This window comes from Eumetopias jubatus, unplaced genomic scaffold (assembly GCF_037043125.1).
Source record: "Eumetopias jubatus isolate StellerSeaLion01/CBP00866 unplaced genomic scaffold, mEumJub1_p1.0 scaffold_4, whole genome shotgun sequence".
Classification (NCBI taxonomy): domain Eukaryota; kingdom Metazoa; phylum Chordata; class Mammalia; order Carnivora; family Otariidae; genus Eumetopias; species Eumetopias jubatus.
The window spans coordinates 139038657-139060032 of NW_028274810.1; the positions used below are offsets into that span (position 1 = coordinate 139038657).

The window sequence follows — 21376 nt, forward strand, 5'->3', positions numbered from 1 at the left end:
GATGTGGCATTTATTGAAGGACAGTGGTGTATTTTCTTCCTAGGCATGAAGAAAGTTGAGAAGACTATCTAGGTTGTAACTAAGGTCAAATGTAGTGGTTGATAGTAAGAACAGGATACAGAGTAAATGTGAAGATGGAACAACCTTGTTGATAAGAACAATGCAAACACCACGGAGCTGATGAATGTGTAACCAGAAGTACTTATTATTTTACTAACCAATGAATTTAGTACTAAGTCCAGAATTTAGATGCAAGTGGGACGATGTTATTAATCTATTTTATGAACTAACAATTGATCTATTTTACAACCACATTAAATTTGTAATTTTTTTCCTTCTTGTCTTCCTGTCATATTTTTACAATTATATCTATGTGTGTATAATATATATAAGTACACACACACGCCATAAGTTACACATATAGATACACACATACATACACACACATACATATAGAGTAATATGGTCAATTTTTAACTCCTTAAACTGTTGATAAGGAAGCTATGTTGGTCATGAGAAGAACTGACTATGATTTATATCCCTGAACCATACATACATACATACATACATACATACCAGAGCTAGGTATATCCTATATATGAATTTTTTTTCTTTGCAAAGTTCAGATAACTTCTATCAGAGTTACCACCTATGTATCTATGTTAACTTATAACATTAACTAGTAGGAAAATTATTTTATCAATCTCTATATTTCTGCTTTAGGAAATTATGCTGTATCAGTCAGTATAGCCAGGAGACAGAAGAGACTATAAACAACAGGTTAGGTATAAAGTTGATAACACCAAGTTATCACAAAGATGGCAACTGTAGGAAGCACGTACTAACTCTAGGGCTGGGGAACAAAAGAAGTGACTGGAATTATGAAACATAGGAAATTAGAGAAGGGTTGCTCCTGGAAGGAACCCTGGTTGCCAAAGTAAGGAAAGGTAGCTGGATAAATAGTTATAGGAAGGGGAAGGAGAGTTCCTTCTCTCTTCTGGCTTTGCAGTCGCCTTCTGGCGCCCCCTATGGACAGAGCCTAAAAGTTAGCCGCTGGCAAACCAAAAACTGTTCTCAGGAGACCCAGTCTAGCCAGACAAAGCTGAATCCAGAAGAGTGGGTTTGGATCTGAGAGAAATTAACTTAAAAACAGGCAGATGTAGAAATATGTTCAGTGTAATCCATTATTTAATAAAGGAAATCATGTAATTTAATTGTCCATGTGATTAGTTCAGAAAACCTACAGATGACTATTTCAAGCTAACATTATAAAAATATTTCATACATTTAATAATTTTCTGGATAATACTATGAATTCTTCTAAGTAAAAATTAAAAGTTATTCCCCAAAATACGAAGAAACAAATTTGCATGGAAGAAATGCTACAAAAAATGTACATAAACATTCCATTCCTATATGCAAGATGAGTATATATAAAATTTTTTAAAATACTTTTTTTGGTTTAAATTAATTGCAGTTTTACCAACCTGAATATGATTTTAATTTGTGAAATGTCTGCAATATTATTTAAATAGCATGAATAGGCTATCTAAATATATAATGATGTCTGACTTGCTTAATTTAAGAATTTCCTTTCTAATGTCATAATGTACGACTAATCATTATGACCATTACTTTACAATTTAAATAGCATCCAAGAGACATACACAATAGATCCTCAATAAATTATTTAGCTAGACCATTGAATATTATTTAAAAAATAATATAACGTTAATTATCTTTATTAGAATACATATACATTTTAGAAAATTTAAAAAGATACAGAAAAAGTAGAAGAAAAAAATAATCTTACCAGCCCAAGAAAATCATAGTTAATATTTTTGTGCATTTGTTTTCAAGATATGTCTTTTCAATTTTTAAAATTTATGATCAAATTCTAGGTGCAAAGTTATACCCAGCTTTTTTATTATAAATGTTTTTTCTGTGATATTAAAACTTCTTGTAAAAATAATACATAAGGACTTTTTACTATTCTTTGAATAGATGAGCTATAATTTCATTAAGTGGAGTTGTTCTAAAAATGTTACAATTTCAAAAAACAGAATTTCAGGGTCTTGGGATCAAGCTCCGCATCGCGCTCCCTGCTCAGCGGAAAGCCTGCTTCTCCCTGTCCCACTCCCCCTCACTGTGTCTCTCTCTGTCCAATAAATAAATAAAATCTTAAAAAAAAAAAAAAGAATTTCAGGTTGTTGCTGGTGGTGATGGTGGTTGTGGTGTGTGTATGTGTGTGTGTTATAAACAATACAAAATCTCTATCTTTTCTGTCGATCTCTCAGGTACCATTATCTGTTAATACGTTTGTTGCTCTTTTTTAATTTTCTGTTTTTAATCTGCCAAGGGCTTGGAAATCATATAATCAAATGTGTTAGGATTTTATCTAAATTTAGAGTTAATGTGCTTTGAAATGAGAATCTGAAATCTCTCCTCTGAGAAGACTGCATGAGCTTTGGCACATAAATAAATGAGGTGTCATTTATTTTAGAAATTTAATACCTGCTCGTTTTAAAAAATATATATTCTTCAAGATTCTTGGCTGAATCAAGTTGGCTGGTATCATTAAATTAAAATTAAATGTAAGCAGGTGTCATTAAGTGAGATATTATAATTCCCTTTTACCTGCTTTAGTGACTCAGTCAGGCACAGGATAGTTTATATTTGCATTAAAACAAGGGATGAATAAATGACCAAAATAACAGAATTTAATGTAGACATGAAAACATTGCTGGTGCATATGAAACCATACTCAGGCTCATCAGTCAAAGAGGGTCTGCGAATGTCCTTTTTCAAGTGAGGCAACTTTAATTTAATTATAACAATGCTAGTGAGGGTGATATGAAAAAGATTAGCAGAACAAGCTGGAGTAATTTTCAATATCCTTTGTGGAAAGTGGCTTAGCAATATAGATCTAGAGCCTTTAAAATTTTCTTACCTTCTGATTCAATTTCATTTTTAAGATTCTATTCTAATAATTCAAAATGTAGACAAAAATTTATGCACAAAGATGTTCACAGTAACATTATTAATACCAGCAAAGATTGGAAACTTTAAGGATCTAGTACTAGTCTGGTACTTCTATAGGTTAAGTTAATGCAAACATAAAAACTGATATTAGTATCCCATTTTAATGACGTGAGAAAATTACATAGTATTAGGTTAAAAAATGCAAAACTGTGTCCAATTACATGAGTAAAAAGAAGACTCAAAGTCATAAAGGAAATGCACCAAACTCTTAACAATGGTTATCTCTGGCTAGTGAAATTATGGTTGATTGTTAACTTCTTTGTTCTTCTGTAGTTTCCAAACTTTCAAAAGTGTGCATTTTTAGAGATCAGAAATAAACAATGCATATTATAATTATTTTTAAATGCTGGATTCTATAACCCATGGTAACTGAAGTAGAAACATTATTTTCATGTACACAAATCTTATATTCTGTTCATGTTAGTTTATATTTGGACAACCTGGTGCACTCATTGAGAGAACTGGGCAGATGCATGATTTCAGCTTTGGTGGATAGGAAGTTATACAGCCTCTTTTCTCCAGAGGCTCTGTGTCAGAGCCTGCTAGTTTTCTCCCTATTTTACGTATTCATCTTCTACAGAGATTAAGGGTTTAACTGGGCACTAGGCTGTCCAGCACTCAGTTTCTGGCCAATGAGAAATGAACAGAAGCAATGTGATGACTTTTGGGCCATGCTCCCACAAAGAAAGTTCTGTAACTTTCTTCCTTTTCCCCTTTTCATGGTTAAAATGTAGATGTTAGAGTGGAATACTAGAGAAGCCTTTTTTGGACCAAGGGATGGGAGATGAATATTAAGGATGCCAGAGGAACTAGAATAAATCTCTACCATTGACATTGAAAAGCCTGCCCACGACTGCTTACACTCAGACTTTGTATGGGGCAAAAATAAAATCTTTTGGCCTTTATTATTAATAGCCGAATTAGTATCCCAACTAATCTGCTGTTCTGTCTGGCAGAAGCAGTTGGATTTGGTTGATTACTTTTAGAATATTAGCTTCACCATTAATTACACCCAAACTAAAATCACTATATTTAGGACCCATTCCCCAACATTTAAATAGCTAATCTTAAATAACCCATTTTATAGGGCAATTAATATAGCTATTTGAGAGTGCAGAGTGCCATGCTACTTGAAACCAGATGTCCCAGAAGCCATCTAAGGTTCTCCTAAGAATTAATTTTTTTTTTGAATTAAAAATCACTCATTATATGCCATATGGCTCAGACTCAGTTGCTGGAGAAGATTCAAAGTCTTTATTGGGACAATGTTGGGAGCACTTTCAGGCCACATGGCTTTCTAAAGCAGTGCTGAATTGAGAATCAGTCTCTCAGCCGTTCACAATAGAATGGGAGAAACTTAAGATCTGACATCGTCAGTATAAAGAAACTTTGCTTTACTTTATATCTTAGAATGCTATAGTACGGCCCCTGCTTAGAGAACTAAATCTTGAATTAACAACAATAGAATAGTGTGCAAGCATTTAAAATGGCTTTATTTGAAAGACTAATGGATGTATAGCAATCTTATTCTAGATTCTTCAAATCATGTCTCCCATTAAATCAAAACATTAGAAAACATAATATGTACACAGAAAGTTAGTATTTGACTGGTGTTTCTGACCTAATCACCTAAGAGTCATTACTGGATGTGCTGTCTCTATGAAACACTGTTTTAGTCTCTTTTCTTTTTTTCTTTCTCTTTTCCTCCTCCTCCTTCTCACAATACTTAAGTCAATAAACTCTTCCTTGAATTTAATTTCCAGAAGTATAAGATGAACTTCATGCTTCCTTTCTTTCAAATATATATCTCAGATATACATTTAAAACCCAATGTTTCCCATTTACTCACAGCTACTTTGGCGGATATCTGCCTTTTTAGCTACCTAGCATATATTCCTCTTACTCCTCGTAACAGCACCCTACTCCAATGTAACCCATGTGCTTCAAGAGTAACTGACTTGACCTCCAAATGACAGAATCTATGGCTCAGGCCTAAGGTAACTGGTATAACTCCATATCTAGGCCACATTTATTGAGATAAGAATGGGAAAGTGCTTTAAGTTGATTCATTTAGGCCAAGGCTCAGAATTTTTGTTTGAGAGTAGACAAAACAGCTTTCTTCTTTGCTGAGTATGAGTGAGACAGCATGTATGAGATACAGGTTCTCAACCATTCATAACAGATTGTTAGCGACTTCAGACTGGACATCTTAATCACAAAGAAACCTGAATGCTAACAAGGTAGCCATCTTGGGACCAGGAAGTAGGGAAGCCTGTACAGAATGGAGTTAGCACTAGAGTCAAGAAATGGAGAGAGCATGAGTAGGGGTCTTTCTGTCATCATTTAAGTGAATAGATCAAGGCTGATCTTAGCAAGCTGACCTCTGCCTATGAATTTATTTTATTGTTAAAATCAATTTGAGATTGATTTTCTGTTGCTTGTAACCAAAGGCATCCTGATAGAGACAGCAAGAAATTGAGACAAATTTAGGGCTTAACTCCAACACTAATTTCATCTCACATTCCTGATAATGCCAATTCCCTCTCTTTAAGGTGCTCTCTGGTTTTTTAATTTAATCACACCACTTTACAGTATGTTTCATTTCATAAACCTCTGTAGACTTTTCTTGCATTGCACGGGGGATGGTGGTGAGAAAGAAACCTAAAGTAATTCTCTGCCTAGGGGCATCTGGATGACGCAGTCAGTTGAATATCCGATTCTTGGTTTCACCTGGGGTCATGATCTCATGGGTGCTGGATGGAGCCCTGCATGGGCTCCATGCTCAGTGGGGAGTCTACTTAAGGATTCTCGCCCTCTGCCCCTCCCCCCACTTGCAAAGCCACAATTGCATGCATGCACGTTCTCTCTCTCTCTTCCTAAAATAAATAAATCTTTAAAAAAAAAAATTCTCTGCCTACTTTGTCTGACATTTAATGTGTACTGTTTTATTTAATTAACTGAAAAGGTAGGGTTTCCACTAATATATAAAGAAAATGAGGCTCAGAGAAGGTAAGATTCCTAAGGTCACATAGCAGTTAACTCAGCGGCTAGGACTTGAATCTCCAAAGTTCAATCTCTATTATACTAGATTGCTTTAGATTAGTAACAAATTCCAAACAAATAATAACAGGTCCGTGGAGATACCATTTAATATGTGAGTTTTGAAACACTGGTCACTGCCTGCCTCTCTAAATTTGTATAACATTTTAAGAATTAGAATTTTGTTTTGGAAAAATTGAGCATTTCTCAGATCATTTAGAAATCATTTCAATATCTCCAAAATAAGGCAGGTATCACTAACTCTTAAAAAGAGACAAACGTGAATGTGCTAATTTGGACAGTCTGACAACTAATAATTATTTTCCTTTGATCTTTATTTTCAGTAGGTACCACATGTTTCAAATGATTCTTTACTGAAGAGATATTTTCAGATTTCTTCCCCATCTCTCTAAAGTAGGCCTCACAGTTCAAATCTATCTCTGTAGTTAAAGCATGATTTTTGGCCATTCTTCTGCTTTCATACTGTAATTTCTCTTTTGATTTTTTGGCAAGTTTCTATTCCATAATAATCTCTTTCCTCTGCAGGTGGAGGCCAGCCTCTTTGTTTACTTTTATATCATCTCTTTCTAGCATGAATTGAAGTTCAAGTTTCATACTTTTTCTGTCAACATCCATTTAACTCCTCATTTTAAATTCTCACTCCCCTCCTTTCTTCTCTACATCTCCACTCTATCAGCCAGACCTTGCCTAACTGCTCATGTTGCTAGTCCTCTTTGAGCTACTTCACAGACAGCAAAATCATGTCTAAATCTCTTGGCAGTCATGAACTGATTATTTCAAACTGATCCCTATGCAATACAGAAAACACAAAGCTATTGGCTCTGGACTTCCAGGTCTACATATACAAGAAATATCAAGGGGCAAGAATCTCAAATTTGGAGATGCAGACACAGTGGAAGCAGTCTTCATGGTTTTTCTGAACGTCAAAGTCAGACAACACAAGGAAGCACAATAGGATACCGTCAGATGCATTGTTCACATAAGAGTGGATGTTAAAAACATGAGCAAGAATCATGGCCAGGGGTCAAACTCAGATCAAACCATCAAAGCCACACCATGAAGGTGACTGGCAGGAAAGCAGGAGCTGTGAAAATTATATAAGGCTACATTCAGCGGCAACATGTTCTGGTTATTTCAAAGCATTTGCACCTAGAGATACAAATAATCTATTTTCCTTGGAAAAACAGCTCCCACACAGACATTTCATATTTGATTCCATGAGGGGAGAACACTGAACAGGCTACAAATATTTCACAAGGTTTTACAGCATTTCTGGGTTTCATAACCATTTGGGATTAGCTTAAATGGGCACTGTCAAACTATTTACACTATTTTAGCAAGATTTTATCCTTGCTGGGTTATAGGACCTTGTATCTCAGGAAATGCAGAAATGGGTATTTATAACATTTCGTATGCAATGACCTTTTTAAACTGGTTTTCAATTTTTTTTTTTTCAGCATATACGTACTGTGAGAGTGAAGGGAAAGAGTCAATCTCAGTTGACTGGATTGTGAATTGACACAATCATATGGAGAACAATTTGGTAGTATATGTAATAATTCTCTAAAACTGTGAATAGATTACTTGCACTTGGCAATTCTACTTTTATGAATTTACCCAAACAGTAATGAAGAAGAAAGGCATAGTTTTATTTGTCTGCTTGTTGATTAAAATACTACAATAGGCAAGAACTAACAAACAGGAAACCTGACAAGCCTGATAATAGAGGATCTATTGAGTAAGTTGTGATATATCTATACTGTAGAATACTATATAGTCATTGAAAATGATGCTGTAGAATCCATTTATTGGCCCAAAAAGACATGGAGGATAAGTTAGGTTCAAAAGGGTATTGAGTATACTCTGGAGCACCTGGGTGGCTCAGTCGGTTGAGCTCCTGACTCTTTGTTTCAGCTCAGGGCACGATCTCAGGGTCTGGGGATTGACGCCCACACTGGGCTTTGCACTAAGCGCAGTGTCTTCTTGTCCCTCTTCCTCCCTCTCTGCTGCTCCCCCAAATAAATAAATAAATAAATACTCTGTGATTGGCATGTTCTAGATGCTGGAACAACAGTAGGGAGCAAGAAATCAAAGCACATTCCAAAGCACATTCCCTTGCAGAGCACATACTCTGGTGCTTACCTTAGAACCATATAGTATCAACCTGCTTTGTTAATGTGTATACATAGTTCACATGTAGCTTAGAAACCTGGCAAATTACATTTAAAGTTGTTCACTTTGGAGAGTGTGTTTATGCTTCATTTCTTCTATTTTTAAAAATATTTTCTAGTATTTTGTATAATGAACAAATAATCATGTTATTTTTAATCTAAAATTTTTGATGTATAACAGCCAGTAATAATGAAAAAATAGTGAAAAGGAGCAATGAGAAAAGATTTTCCAACATACAGGAAGCTAGCTACTTCTTATAATTCAGATATATTTCATTTAAAAAAATTAGGACCAATGTTAGACCTCAAAGACAAACTGAAAAAGAAACACCAGCAGGACAACTATTTCAATAGATGCTATCATTCTTTTTACCAAGACGATTCAGGAGAAAAAAAAAAAAAATGTATCTTTTAGGTCTTATCTGCTATACCTCTATATTTTATCATCCCTTTAGTTAGTCTCAGGATTATAATTTTTCTGTAGGGACCAGAGGTCAGAGGTCAGAAGGTTTCATTGAAAAGGCAGATTTGCGACATCTAAAATGATGAAGGATAAGAAAAGGAAAACAATTAATTGCGGACCTAATAAGTTGTTAGTGAAGGATTCTGTGCTTGGAGCTTTAACTACTTCCTTATTTATCATAATTCCACGAGGTAGGTGTTCTCCATTTGTCACACATGAAGAAATTGGAAAGGGTTATCATGTTCATATTCATGCACTTAGGAAGTAAGGGAACAAGATTTGAATTTATATCTGAGTCCAAAATTAGTTCTTCTTTCATTAACTTGGTTGGCAGAGAAAACATGATATAATAAAGTCAATGACCTTTAGGCCAGGAAAGGATCTTACAGATCATGTGTTTCCATTTCCTCATATTATACATGGGAACACAATGACTCTGGGAGGCTAAGAAAAACTTGTCCAGGGTCACATTCCATCAGCATTAGAGAGAGATGATCATAAAATATCATAATTTGAATCATTAAGCAATAGTTTTATTTTCCTTTGGCCATTGTTCAGTGCCTGTTAGCAAATTATTCAGTGATCACATATCATCCAGATAGAGAGCTTCATTCAATTAATTCCATTTACATTTTAATTGAAGATATTCTGCATTTAATAACTAACTGGAATGGAGAGTCAAAGAACTTTTTTTTTTTAATTATTTAGCTTCTATTACCTTTATCAACTCTTCCTAAATACTGTGTGTTTTGAAGACATGCATCACAGACATGGTTTCCAAATTATGCAATATATTTACTATTTTGACAGACCAACACGAGTTTCCAAATGTTCCCCACTTTAGTAGTTTTAATAGCATTTGTATTTGGTGACACAATGAATTTTGGCAGTCCATCTCTGGAGAATAACTCCTTATTTGGGTAATTATCTGGCAGTTCTGCTCACAAAAAAACAATGTAAACAGATGAGGCTAAAAAGTGTATCTGAATTCATTTTTCACTGAGGCAAGCACAAAATGAAAGCCATGGCATCAAAGAAGGATATCTTCATTTTGAGGCCGCCTTTGTATAAAGCATATGGCGCTGATGAAATTGCAAAGCATCTGTTGGAGCCATGAGTAATCTTTTTAAAACCCAAGGAACCTATCTGAAGTGTCTGGTCCACCTGTTTTGAATCTAAATAAAGTCAACATCCCATGTACCTCTATATGCATAGCAAGCATTTATAAAAGAAACATTTCCTCATGATTCCTCTTCCTGCACCCAATATGATACAGAGAGTGTGAAAAACAAATCTTAAGAAAAGTAAGATATACAAGTTCCTTAAGTCAAGCTTTTTGCAGCATATTGAATAAAAATGAAATGGGCTGAAGTAGAGTGGTTTGATCAGAGGGTGGGATCCACTTGTCATGACCTGGAGGCAAGTGGCTGTGGCCAGAATGCCATCTGGATGCCCCTGCTTGGCAGATGGGACTTGCAGGCATGCATGGGCTTCAGGGAGCCCCTCCACGTTATCTGTCCAGGTTCAGGACAGTGACTGCCTCCGGATGCCTGCTATGAACAGTCCTCGTCAGCTTTATACCACTCCCACAGAAGTAAAAAGAGTCCCTAGGAAGCATCAGTGCTTTCAGGACAGCCTTACAGGTGAGGATATGCAAAAAGAGCTCAGAGGAAAACCCCTAACCATCCTATAGAGCAGGATTCTGTAATCAGTGGATCTTTCAAACTTTCCTTAGCAAGCTGACAGCCCTGCCCTCTCTTGATTACTCAGGTTAGTGTCCTTTTATAACTGCATTTCTTCAATACAGTGGACAATCTGTAGCCATTGGTTTTCCAACTTCAGTGCCAGTAAGAATTGTTTAAAGTGCAGACTCCTGGGTTTCATCCCAGAGATTCTGGCTTCCTCCATTTTACCTGCAGTTTTATGTTCCTCAATGGTCTTCATCCAGGATGCCTTTTGAAATAGGGTGTGTGTCTCTTTCCAATTTGAGAATTGTGTGTTTGGGAAAATCTCTACCAACTTTACTTTTATTTTCTATTATGAAAAAAAATAATTGGGCTTATTTTGTCCCACTTGACAAATATAATGATTGTAATACTAAAACACTTAATATGGGTTTTCAAACTACCTATTATTGCCATCATTTCCCTAATTAAGACTGTTGTCTTATTACTAAGGAGTATTTGTATGACTTGTTTGTTCTTGATGTGGGGGTTACTGGAATTTGTGAGAGGTGAGATGGAGAGACACATGGATGTCATCAGTGTCCTTGGTATACCAAGATGTAGGGGGAAGCACTGCTAATCTCAGGGTAAGATATATTAATGATAAGATATCAAGAGTCTTGGGGCAACCCGGACAGGAAGATTGTAATATGGATGGGACAGGGCTTACATTCAACCAGTTTGTATCAGAAATCCTTTTGTACTGGCTGATACATAGCTACTGCACCAATCCCCAGATGGTCCTCTCCCTTGATGTCCAGGTTTCTCCATTTGCCCCCTCAGACCAACTGATGATTCAGGAACTAAAGGACTGACAATCACCTGGCAGGGGGCATCCAGGCTGGTGATCCAGCCTTATAATTGCATTCAGTTGGTCCAAGCCTCTGCCAAAGTGGCTGCTAAATATTTCAAATATCACTTTGAATAGAGGTAAAATATAAAAACATTCATAAAATTCCATTATTTTGATTGAGCCAACTGTGAAAGCATGAGAAGCATGAAGGAGTTCAGAGGAGGCCTGAAGACCCATCCAGCTAAGTGTTACCTAAATTACCAACTCAAAGAAGTATGAGAATACTTATTCTCAGAACAACCTGTTGTTTTAAGCTACTGGCTTTTGAGTTGGTTTGTTATGCATCAGTAGCAACTGATTCAAAAAGGGCTATGTTATTTTTCTTCCCACAGTGGCCTGTTCAAGAAGGAAGCTTTTCCCAAGCACAGGTCCCAGAATTAGCAGCTCATCCCTTCTATAATTCTCACGCAACTCTATGAAGTGACTGTTGTTCCTGTTCTATGCATGAGGAAATGGATGTTTGGAGAGGTGACATGACTTCTTCAAAGTCACAAAATCGAATCAGTGGTAAAGTAAGAATTCAGTCAGTTCCATCTAACTTCAAATCACTGAGGTTAACATCTGCAGTAACACATAAGATACTTTAGTTCACTGACGTGTCTTCAATTTTCAATTCAGTTTCTGAGCTAGTGATGTAAATTATTCCTTATTGACTTTTCCTTTCTTTATTAAGATGGAGCCTTTTCTCTCAAAAAAAAAAAAAAAAGACAAAAATAAGCAAGACAAGTCAAAGATCCCAATTCAGATAGGAAGGTTCCACCATGAACCTGAGTGGCATCCGACCACCGCACAGGACAACAGCTCTTCACTATGACTCTAAGGGTTTGTTCTTGTTGCATGTTAGCTTAGCTCATCCTTGGTTGCCTGCAGAGATGAAGAATAAATGCAGAGTCCAAAGGGATCCTATGAGAAGAATTCAACAAACAGAACCTAGGGGAAATATGTCCTTCTTTCTCTTGTTGGGAGCTGTCTCACAATAAGGTCATTTCCAAGATATAAGTAGAATTCCACAAACAGAAGTTTTACTGAGAAGGGCTTTTTTGCTAATTCTGTGGCCCAGATAATAAATAGGTCCAGGAAATGTTAATACCTGGGTTAGCTGCCATTCAGTCATCATTTAGAAGAAACCTAAGCTAGAACAGTAGCATCTGCGGGTAACATAATCCTTAACTGTATGCTTTATATAATTAAAATTTAAATTAAATTTCATTTTAGATTGAGCACTAACTGGGGTGCCTTGGTGGCTCAGTTGATTTAGCATCCGAATCTTCATTTTGGCTTGAGTCATAATCTCAGGGACATAAGATCTAGTCCCACCTCGGCTCCCGTTCAGCGTGGAGTCGGCTTGAGATCCTCTCTCTCTCTCTGCCCCTTCCCCGCTCATGCACACTGTCTCTCTCAAATACATAAATAAATCTTAAAAAAAAATAAATCAAGTACTAACTTACAGCTTTATATGGAATTATTTCCCATACCTTATTAAAGATGGCAAGGAATCAAAATGGTTTTAAGTAGCATAAAAGGGAAGGTTTCTTTAAATCCTACTGATCAGCCTTTTAGGTAACGGGTTATAGCTCCTTCATTAGAAAACAAAATCCTAATTAATTAATTGGAAGGCTCAATGAAGACAAGGTTGCATTAGCTACAATTAGAGCAAGCAGTAACAGAAAAAGCAATTGGGAGTTTACGTGTATGTGTGAAAAGGAAAGACTTTGATCCACATGAGTTTCGAGAAAAAGGAAACTGCAGGTAGGTATTTGCTCAGACTGCATAAATAGCTTCATGGTTACAAAATGAACGAGGGAAGGGAATTGCTCAGTTTAGCTGAGAGAACGGGAAGCCATGGCCCGAAGCTATGGAAGGATGGCTCAGACTAGCTGTTAGGAAATACAGTGAGTTAGAATAGTTAGCAGGGAGGCACACACACAGGAAAGTTGACTGAGAAGCAACACCAGCACAGGTGTTACATAATTCATGAGGAAAGATTATGTAAAACACAGGCGTGGCAGTAGTCAGTCAACGTGCCTAACTAGGGGCTTCTGTGCAGCTTTTGCTTTCGTGCCTTGTTTCTCAAGGACACTGGACATCCTACTATGCTCAACTGTTTCTGCATGATCTCATTGAGTTGTAAGAATCTCTGATTTGGGTCCTTCCATACCCTGTTTTACAGATGTAGTAAATGAGGGGGGAGAGATTTAGTATGCCCCCAGCTCACGCAGATTATAAAGACAGAAGCAGAGTTGGAACAGATCCTGTCATAGGACACCAACGCCTCTGCTTGGCACAGCTCCACAGCTGCTAATGTTTAGACAACATCATCTTAAACGTAGGTTTGTATTCTTCAATACCATGAGAACTTGGTTTGCCTAAACCCAGCGTCTTAAATGAACGCACCATACAAAACACGTTTGTGATGCCTCCCTATTCACTAGCCTCCTAACTGCGCTTACAGTCAAGAGGCAAGGGCTTGGAATGTGGATTCAATCCAAGGGCTTGGAATGTGGATTCAATCCGATTCTTCCTGCTTCCCCAGGCTACTTTTACTCTTCTCTCTGCTTCACAAACTCTGCTCCCAGGATACCTGTGGTAGACCTAAACAAGGGTCATGCCTAGTGCTGTGTTTTGTAGAGTTCTTGGACACTGCTGGCTCTCCCAAGAACTTGCATTTTGCTGCAAGGCTTTGGGGAGTTGGGCATCTTTGGAGAATTTCCCCCTGCTGCATCTGTTAACATTTCCCAAAACATTTTTTCCTCCTTACAATCTTAGCCCCACGGAGAGAACTTCCATTGCTCTGTTTCTGTTCTTTGTAAACGCTGTAGCTGAATAGAACCTACTTTCCAAATGGGAAAAAGAAGAAAAAAAAAAGAGGGAAAGATTAATCCATGCATGAACTGGCCCTGCATGCCAAGGAACTTGTAGAACTTCGCCAAAAGAAATAATTTAGAAATGCCTTAGGTAGATGAGAAAATCACACTGTGGCACGCTCTAATCAATATCCTGTTAGGTGAGCAAATGTAATATTCAAATATATTATTAGTCTGAAGCATGCCATCAGTCCTACTAATCCCCACTTAATCATTATTTCCATAATCAACTCCTACTCTGCGGCAAAGCTTTATTTCAAACCAGAGCACGTAGTTCAGGTCAGAATTTGTCCTCCAATATTTTATTAAACTGATCATAAGCAGAGGCTAGAGTTTTCAGTTCACACTTAATTGAAAGCTTGGAAATAAGCCTCCTCAGTATCTTTTGAGAAAACAGAGCCTAAGACTCATTAATTATGACCAGCAAATTCATTTTATGCACAATGTGAATAAGTACATTCACATTAGATCTGATCCTATCAAAAAGCTGCTTGAGTAAAATATATTCTTGAAGTAAAATACTCACTTTTATGAGGGCAATTAATTTTTTTCAGTGCATCAGCTAAGCTACTCAGTGGCAAAATTCCAGTTCCAGAGCATTACTCTACTGGAAGTCACTCTACTGGAAAAGGAAAGTTACTCAGAATGTTTAGTTCTCAGAGTTTATTTAATTCACATCATATCATTAATAGGTAGGCCCAGAATGGACATAGATAGATTGGTAGACAGATATAGACGTGGATATGTATACATTATTTGCTCAAGCCCTGGGGAAATTAAACTACATTTTGGTAAATTACTTTGGTTTGACAGATAGAGGCATGAATCTAGACATAATCTATTGGTTTAACACATAATTGGTATAGGCAGAATGCATTTTTTTCTATACAAGGGGTAAAAAAACATGTCTGCTTAGACCACTTTCTGACAAAATACTTACTATTCCATATTTATCAGCATGGTGCTGGTTGTTTTTCAAAGCAAAGAGATTGGAAAATTATTTCTCTTGGATACAGAAAACTCAAATGTCTTTAAATAAGATGCCAAATTTATTTTTCATTTTAAACACCCATGGTAAGAACAAATATATTTTATTTTATTTATTTTATTAAAGATTTTTTATTTATTCATTTGTCAGAGAGAGAGAGAGCACAAGCAGAGGGAGAAGCAGGCTCCCTGCTGAGCAAGGAGCCCGATGCAGGACTCGATCCCAGGACCCCAGGATCATGACCTGAGCCAAAGGTAGACGCTTAACCGACTGAGCCACCCAGGAGTCCCAGAACAGATATATTTTAATAAGGAGGGGATGGTCACGCTTATCCTTTGGAAAGATCCCTGATTAGATCTGCAGTTATTATAAAATGACAACCTAGGGAAGTGTGATTACAGCTATGCTTCTTACCAAATGCTTTTAGTAATTAGGTTAACAAGCAGGAGACATCCCCAGAAGGGAAACTATATGATACCTCTTCCTCAGTAAAAGTATCATTGTCAAAAAAGAATACGTGTGAGCAAAACAAGATGGGGACCACATGGCCTGTCCTCTTCCGGTGCAGACCAAACATGCAGCTGCCATACTTTCTCTCTCCAAGGATCTGCAGACCATCAATCTTTGAAGATCAGAGACGGGAGGCAGAGGATAGGGCTGCAGCTCAAGGAAAGGGTCAGGGCTGTCTCTGCAGAGGTGTCACCTAACAAACGCTTAATGAAGGAGCAGGTGCTCACAAACCAGATCCTCTCAGGGTCTGCAAGAGGCAGAGAAATAGCCCCAGTAGACCTGGACTGAGCGATATCTACAGAAAGGCATTAATGTTTATTTCTACTCTAACTCCATGTGTTTGGGCATGAGAATTCAAAGCACATAAAGAATCTTAGTGTTCAATATTCATCTTGATTACTAATTCCCACATGGCTCCAAAAAGGAGAGAAAAAAAAAATCAATATGGTAATTAAACAAGACACCTATCTTATCCTGCCTAGAACAAAGCCAGGCATGACTAATAACTGAAATAGATACTCATCTTCAGCATTTAGTAAGGAAGCTCCAAAGATGCCCTTGACGTTGATTATCAAGATCAAACAGAATTTTCTAGGGCCACCAAGACACCATGGAGCTTGAGAGGTGTTAAACAAAAGCATTCTCCTTAAAAATTCTCCTTCTATCTGAAAATTCTACCCTGTCTGGAAGAGGGAAACTTGTGTTTAGATACCTCCAATCCCCTGCATGTTCCTCTCCCCTGCCCTCCTATCTCCACATCTACTCCAACAACAATCTTTTCAAAGAGATTCTGAATCATTCACATCTCTCTCTCTGACTGTCACTCTGACCCAAGTTACTATCTTCCCTGCTGTACTGAAATAGCATCCTAGTTGGCCTTTCTGCTTCCAGCTTTATATCCAACAATCCATTCTTCACACACACTAAGTTTTAAAAAAAGTATAGTTGGGTTCAGATGATGGTTGTTTAAACTCCTTACTGTCTGTAAGCTCCAATATGAGCCACTCAATCTTCTCTTATAACTTCCTCTACTTTCCCCCTCCCTCCCTATATTGGCCTTCTTTCCTTCCTTATAATATGTGTAGGTCATTCCCATGATAGGGCCTTTGCAGTTGCTACTCCAGGTGTTTGGGATTCTCTACCCCTTGAAGTTTACATGACTTGGCTCTTACATTTATGTTTTAATTTAAAAAAATGTAATTCAATAAATCTGACAAAAGGGTAGAAATCAAAAGCATTAAAAACAATTAGAATTTGGGGGGCTGTCAATATATCTGTTGCAGACACAGATTTCTTAGGTTCTTTTTTCTTTTTAAGATTTTTTAATTTATTTGACAGAGAGAGACCCAGTGAGAGAGGGAACACAAGCAGGGGGAGTGGAGGAGAAGCAGGCTTCCCGCAGAGCAGGGAGCCCGATGCGGGGCTCGATCCCAGGACCCTGGGATCATGATCTAAGCTGAAGGCAGATGCTTAATGACTGAGCCACCCAGGTGCCCCAGATTTCTTAAGTTCTTAAAGAAGTATTATTTTCTAAATTAAAGCAATTAGAATATGAGTTAATACAAATTGTCTTAAATAATATTTCTATATTAAGTATTTTTTATATCACTTTATTGAGATACGATTGACATACAAAAATCTGTGCATATTTATATATGCAGCTTGATAAGTTTGGAGACAAGTATAAATCCATGAAACCATCACCACAGTCATAAATACATCCATCATCTCCAAGAGTTTCTTCCTACCCTCTTTATTATTATTATAATCGTTATTATTATTATTATTTTGTAGTAAGAACACAAGATAAAATCTACACTCTTAGCAAATTCTCAAGTATACAATACAGTATAGGCACTGTGCTACAGAGTAGATCTCCAGTTCTAGACTATTCATAAATTTTCTCATATTATCATTTGGCACTCATTAATTATGCGTAACATAGTCTGTTTTGACTACTAAAAATGTTCGCTTAGGATGTTATCTACCTCAGGAAAATTTTGAACTCATGTTTTGCTTTTTGTTAATATTCTCCCTTGGTAACTATCCAAAAGTTATAGGCTATCAAATTTCCATTAAAAATCTAAAGTGTTATTTAATATGGATTGTGAGAAGAGACAGAATGGATGAATGACAGGCTCATTTTTTTAACACACAAAAATTAATTGTATTTCTATATACCAGCAATGAACAACTAATTTATGATTTTAAATACTAAAATTACTTCTAAAATATTACCTTAAATATTGAATAGGGTGGATTTTGTATAATTGCCCCCAGTAGGCCACTCCGAACTCAGAGGAAATCAGTTATAATTTCAGCACCAATAAAGAAAGTAGAGGAAAAGAAATTATTGAGTATCTGAATCATGAGACCAGGTTGAATTATGAATTATGTTCAACCTTTAAACTGGTTTTCTTTTTAAAAGTGTTTCATTTTATAGTCTGTCATTTTATACTAATGGTAAATTGAGATCTCTTTCAAACTCTGGGATACCTAGAAATATTTAAATGACCTAATTATGTTTTCTAAACACTATGTTTTAATTAAAAAATAATTTCTTTGGAGATACTTCCCTATGGCCCAATCTGAAGTATCCACCCACCATCCACCCCTCTCTATGATGTAGCCATATTAAATTTTTAAAAATTATTTTTATTGAGGTGAAATTCACATAACATAAAATTAACAATTTTAGAGTAATTTTTGAAAGTAAACTCTACCCTCAACATGGGGCTCGAACTTACAACCCCAAGATCAAGAATCCCACGCTCTCCTGACTGAGCCAGCCAGGCACCCCTAAAATTAACAATTTTAAAATGAACAATTCAGTGGCATTCAGTGCATTTGCAATGTTGTGCAACCGATCTCTATTTACTTCCAAAATATCTTTATGACCCCAAAGGAAATGCTGTATCTATTAAGCAGTTGCTCTCCATCTTCCTCAGGCCCTGGCAACTAACAATCTATATTCTGTCTCTTTGGATTTACCTTTTCTGTACATTTCCTATAAATGAGAAACCATACAATATGTGACTTTTGGTTCTCGTTTATTTCACTTAATGTAAGGTTTTTGAGGTTCATCCACATTGTAGCATGTATTAGTACTTCATTCCTTTTTACGGCTAAATAATATTCCATTGCATGTATATACTACAATTTGTTTATCCATTCATCTGTTGATGGACATTTGGACTGTTTTAAAAATTGTTTTTTAGGTATAAAATATCTGAAATTATCATGTTCATTTAGAATTTTGCTTGTTTATCACTTGTGTCCCTCCACCACTGGGATGCAAATTTTGTGAGGTCAGGGACTTGACTCTCCAGTACTCTATGTCTAGTAAATCATTAGTGAGTAAATAATGGCCAAACTTATATTCCATCAAAGTTGGGGGATTTATCAGGAAGTCCATTGCTAAATTTTAAGCTTCCTTTTTCCACTGCTACCATAAGGAAAACTCTCTCAATCAGGCCTTAGCCTTCACTGCCAGAATCTGGACCAACTTCAGTATTTCTAGATAGTTTGTAGTGTTTTCCAAACTTTTGTGGTCATAAAATTCAGCTTGGATAGGGGCGCCTGGGTGGCTCAGTTGGTTAGGCATCTGCCTTCAGCTTAGGTTATGATCTCAGGGTCCTGGGATCGAGCCCTATGTCGGGCTCCCTGCTCAGCAGGGAGTCTGCTTCTCCCTCTCCCACTGCCCCTACCTCCCACTCATGTGCTCTCTCTCAAAAAAAAAAAATAAAATCTTTAAAAAAAAATCAGCTTGGATAAATGTTAATATACTCCTGTCCTCTGAATATTGATACAGTAGGTTTGGAGTGGGGTCCTCTACACTAAAATGCTCATGACCATTGTCACAATCTTGGAACATTCCAGGATATGCTATGACTCATGCACATTTGGGAATATTAGCTTAGAGCAGCAGTTTTCAACCATGACTTGAATGGAGTTGCCTAAAGAACTTCTTAAAAATATCAATGCTTTGGCCCAACACCTAGATATTCTGATTTAATCTAGGATAAGGATTAAGAATTGGGATTTTAAAAAAATCTTCCCAGGTGATTCCAATGGACAGCCAAGGCTTACAGTGCTGGTTTTCAACATGTCTGTCCATTAGAATCACCTGGGAAGATTTTTTAAGTCCCTGTGCTCAAGTCTTAACCCAGACAAGTTAAATCAGAACATCTAGGGGTGACATAAATCACTTTTTAAAAAAGTTTTTTTGGGGGCGCCTGGGTGGCTCAGTCATTAAGCTTCTGCCTTTGGCTCAGGTCATCATCCAGGGTCTTGGGATGGAGTCCTGCATCAGCCTTCCTGCTCAGCAGGAAGCCTGCTTCTCCCTCTCCCACTCCCCCTGCTTGTGTTCCCTCTCTTGCTGTGTCTCTCTCTGTCGAAAAATAAATAAAATCTTTAAAAAAAAAAGTTTTCTTAAACTTTTTAAATAATTGTAGACTCACAGTAAAGTTGAAATAATGATAGAGAAACATCATAACTTTGACCCAGCTTCCTCTAATATTGACATCTTATATAATTATAGTCAATTATCAAAATCAGGAAATTAACATTGATAGAACATTTTAACTAGCCTATAAGTCTTACTCAAATATTTCCTATTAATGGCCACTTTCTGGTTCAGGGTCTAATTCAGGATCCTGCATTAGATCATGAAAATGGAAGTGAAATTCACATAACATAAAATTAACCATGTTGAAGAATGTTGACCAGTCATTTTGTAGAAGGATCCTCAAACAGATCTGATGTTTTCCTATGATTATACTGGGTTATGCCCTTTTGGGAAGAATGCCACAGGGGTGATATTGTAGCCCCTCAGTACATCATATGGGGTATACATGATGTTGATACATCTTATTATGAGCATGAGTATGTTTTAAAACTCCCCAGGTGATTCCAACGTGCAGTCAAGTTTGATAACCATTGACGTAGAGGAAATTATGGTAAGTGTCTCCAGAAATGGTAACTTGATGGATTCTGGGATTTGGATATTACAGAGAATCTAAGAAGAAAAAAACATCCTGGGATACTAAAAACTGATGATAGAAATACAAACATAGATACAAATATAAATAAACTGGCATTTAGGCTTAAACATTTTTAATGAATGTTTACTACATTTCAGGCATTGGGAAAGAAAGATAAACAGGATGAAAACTTGGCCCTCAGGGAGCTTAAGGTAATGCAAAAGAGAAATTTTAGCATAAAATATCAAGTATTAATACAGAGGTATTATGGTGGCTTAAGTGATGCTACTTGAGTAGAACCTTAAAGAAAAAAAAAGTCAACTAATGGAAGGTGAAAATGGCTCTCAGGTAAAAGAGGAACTTCACAAATAAAGAGCTGTAGGCAAGAATAGCAAGATTTAATGCTTTGGGGTAGAGGCAAGAGGCTGTCTACATTTTGTTTTTAGTAGAGTACAATATTTTTGAAAAAATATAATAGAAATTATATAAGAATAAAACAGCATTAAAGGTTTTGTTTGGGTATTGCTTCTTAATGGGTAAGACTTCAGGGTTACTTTTTCTCTAAATAAGAATATATTTCTAGTTATGCCTACAGTTTTTTTCTCCTTTTGGTTTAGAAAAATTTTCTTTCCTAAGATGCCAGGAAATGTTTATGAAACACCCACTGCATTCCCAGCACTCTGATCAGTGAGTGCTGAGGGCCACTGAAGAGGAGAATG

The 21376-nt window shown here is 36.6% G+C and overlaps 1 protein-coding gene across 2 annotated transcripts in view; it reads right to left on the reverse strand.

Annotated features, from left to right (window-relative positions):
* OXR1 (oxidation resistance 1) overlaps positions 1-21376 on the reverse strand; it is a 365575-nt gene that overhangs the window by 164676 nt on the left and 179523 nt on the right. The gene's annotated exons all lie outside the window — the stretch shown is intronic.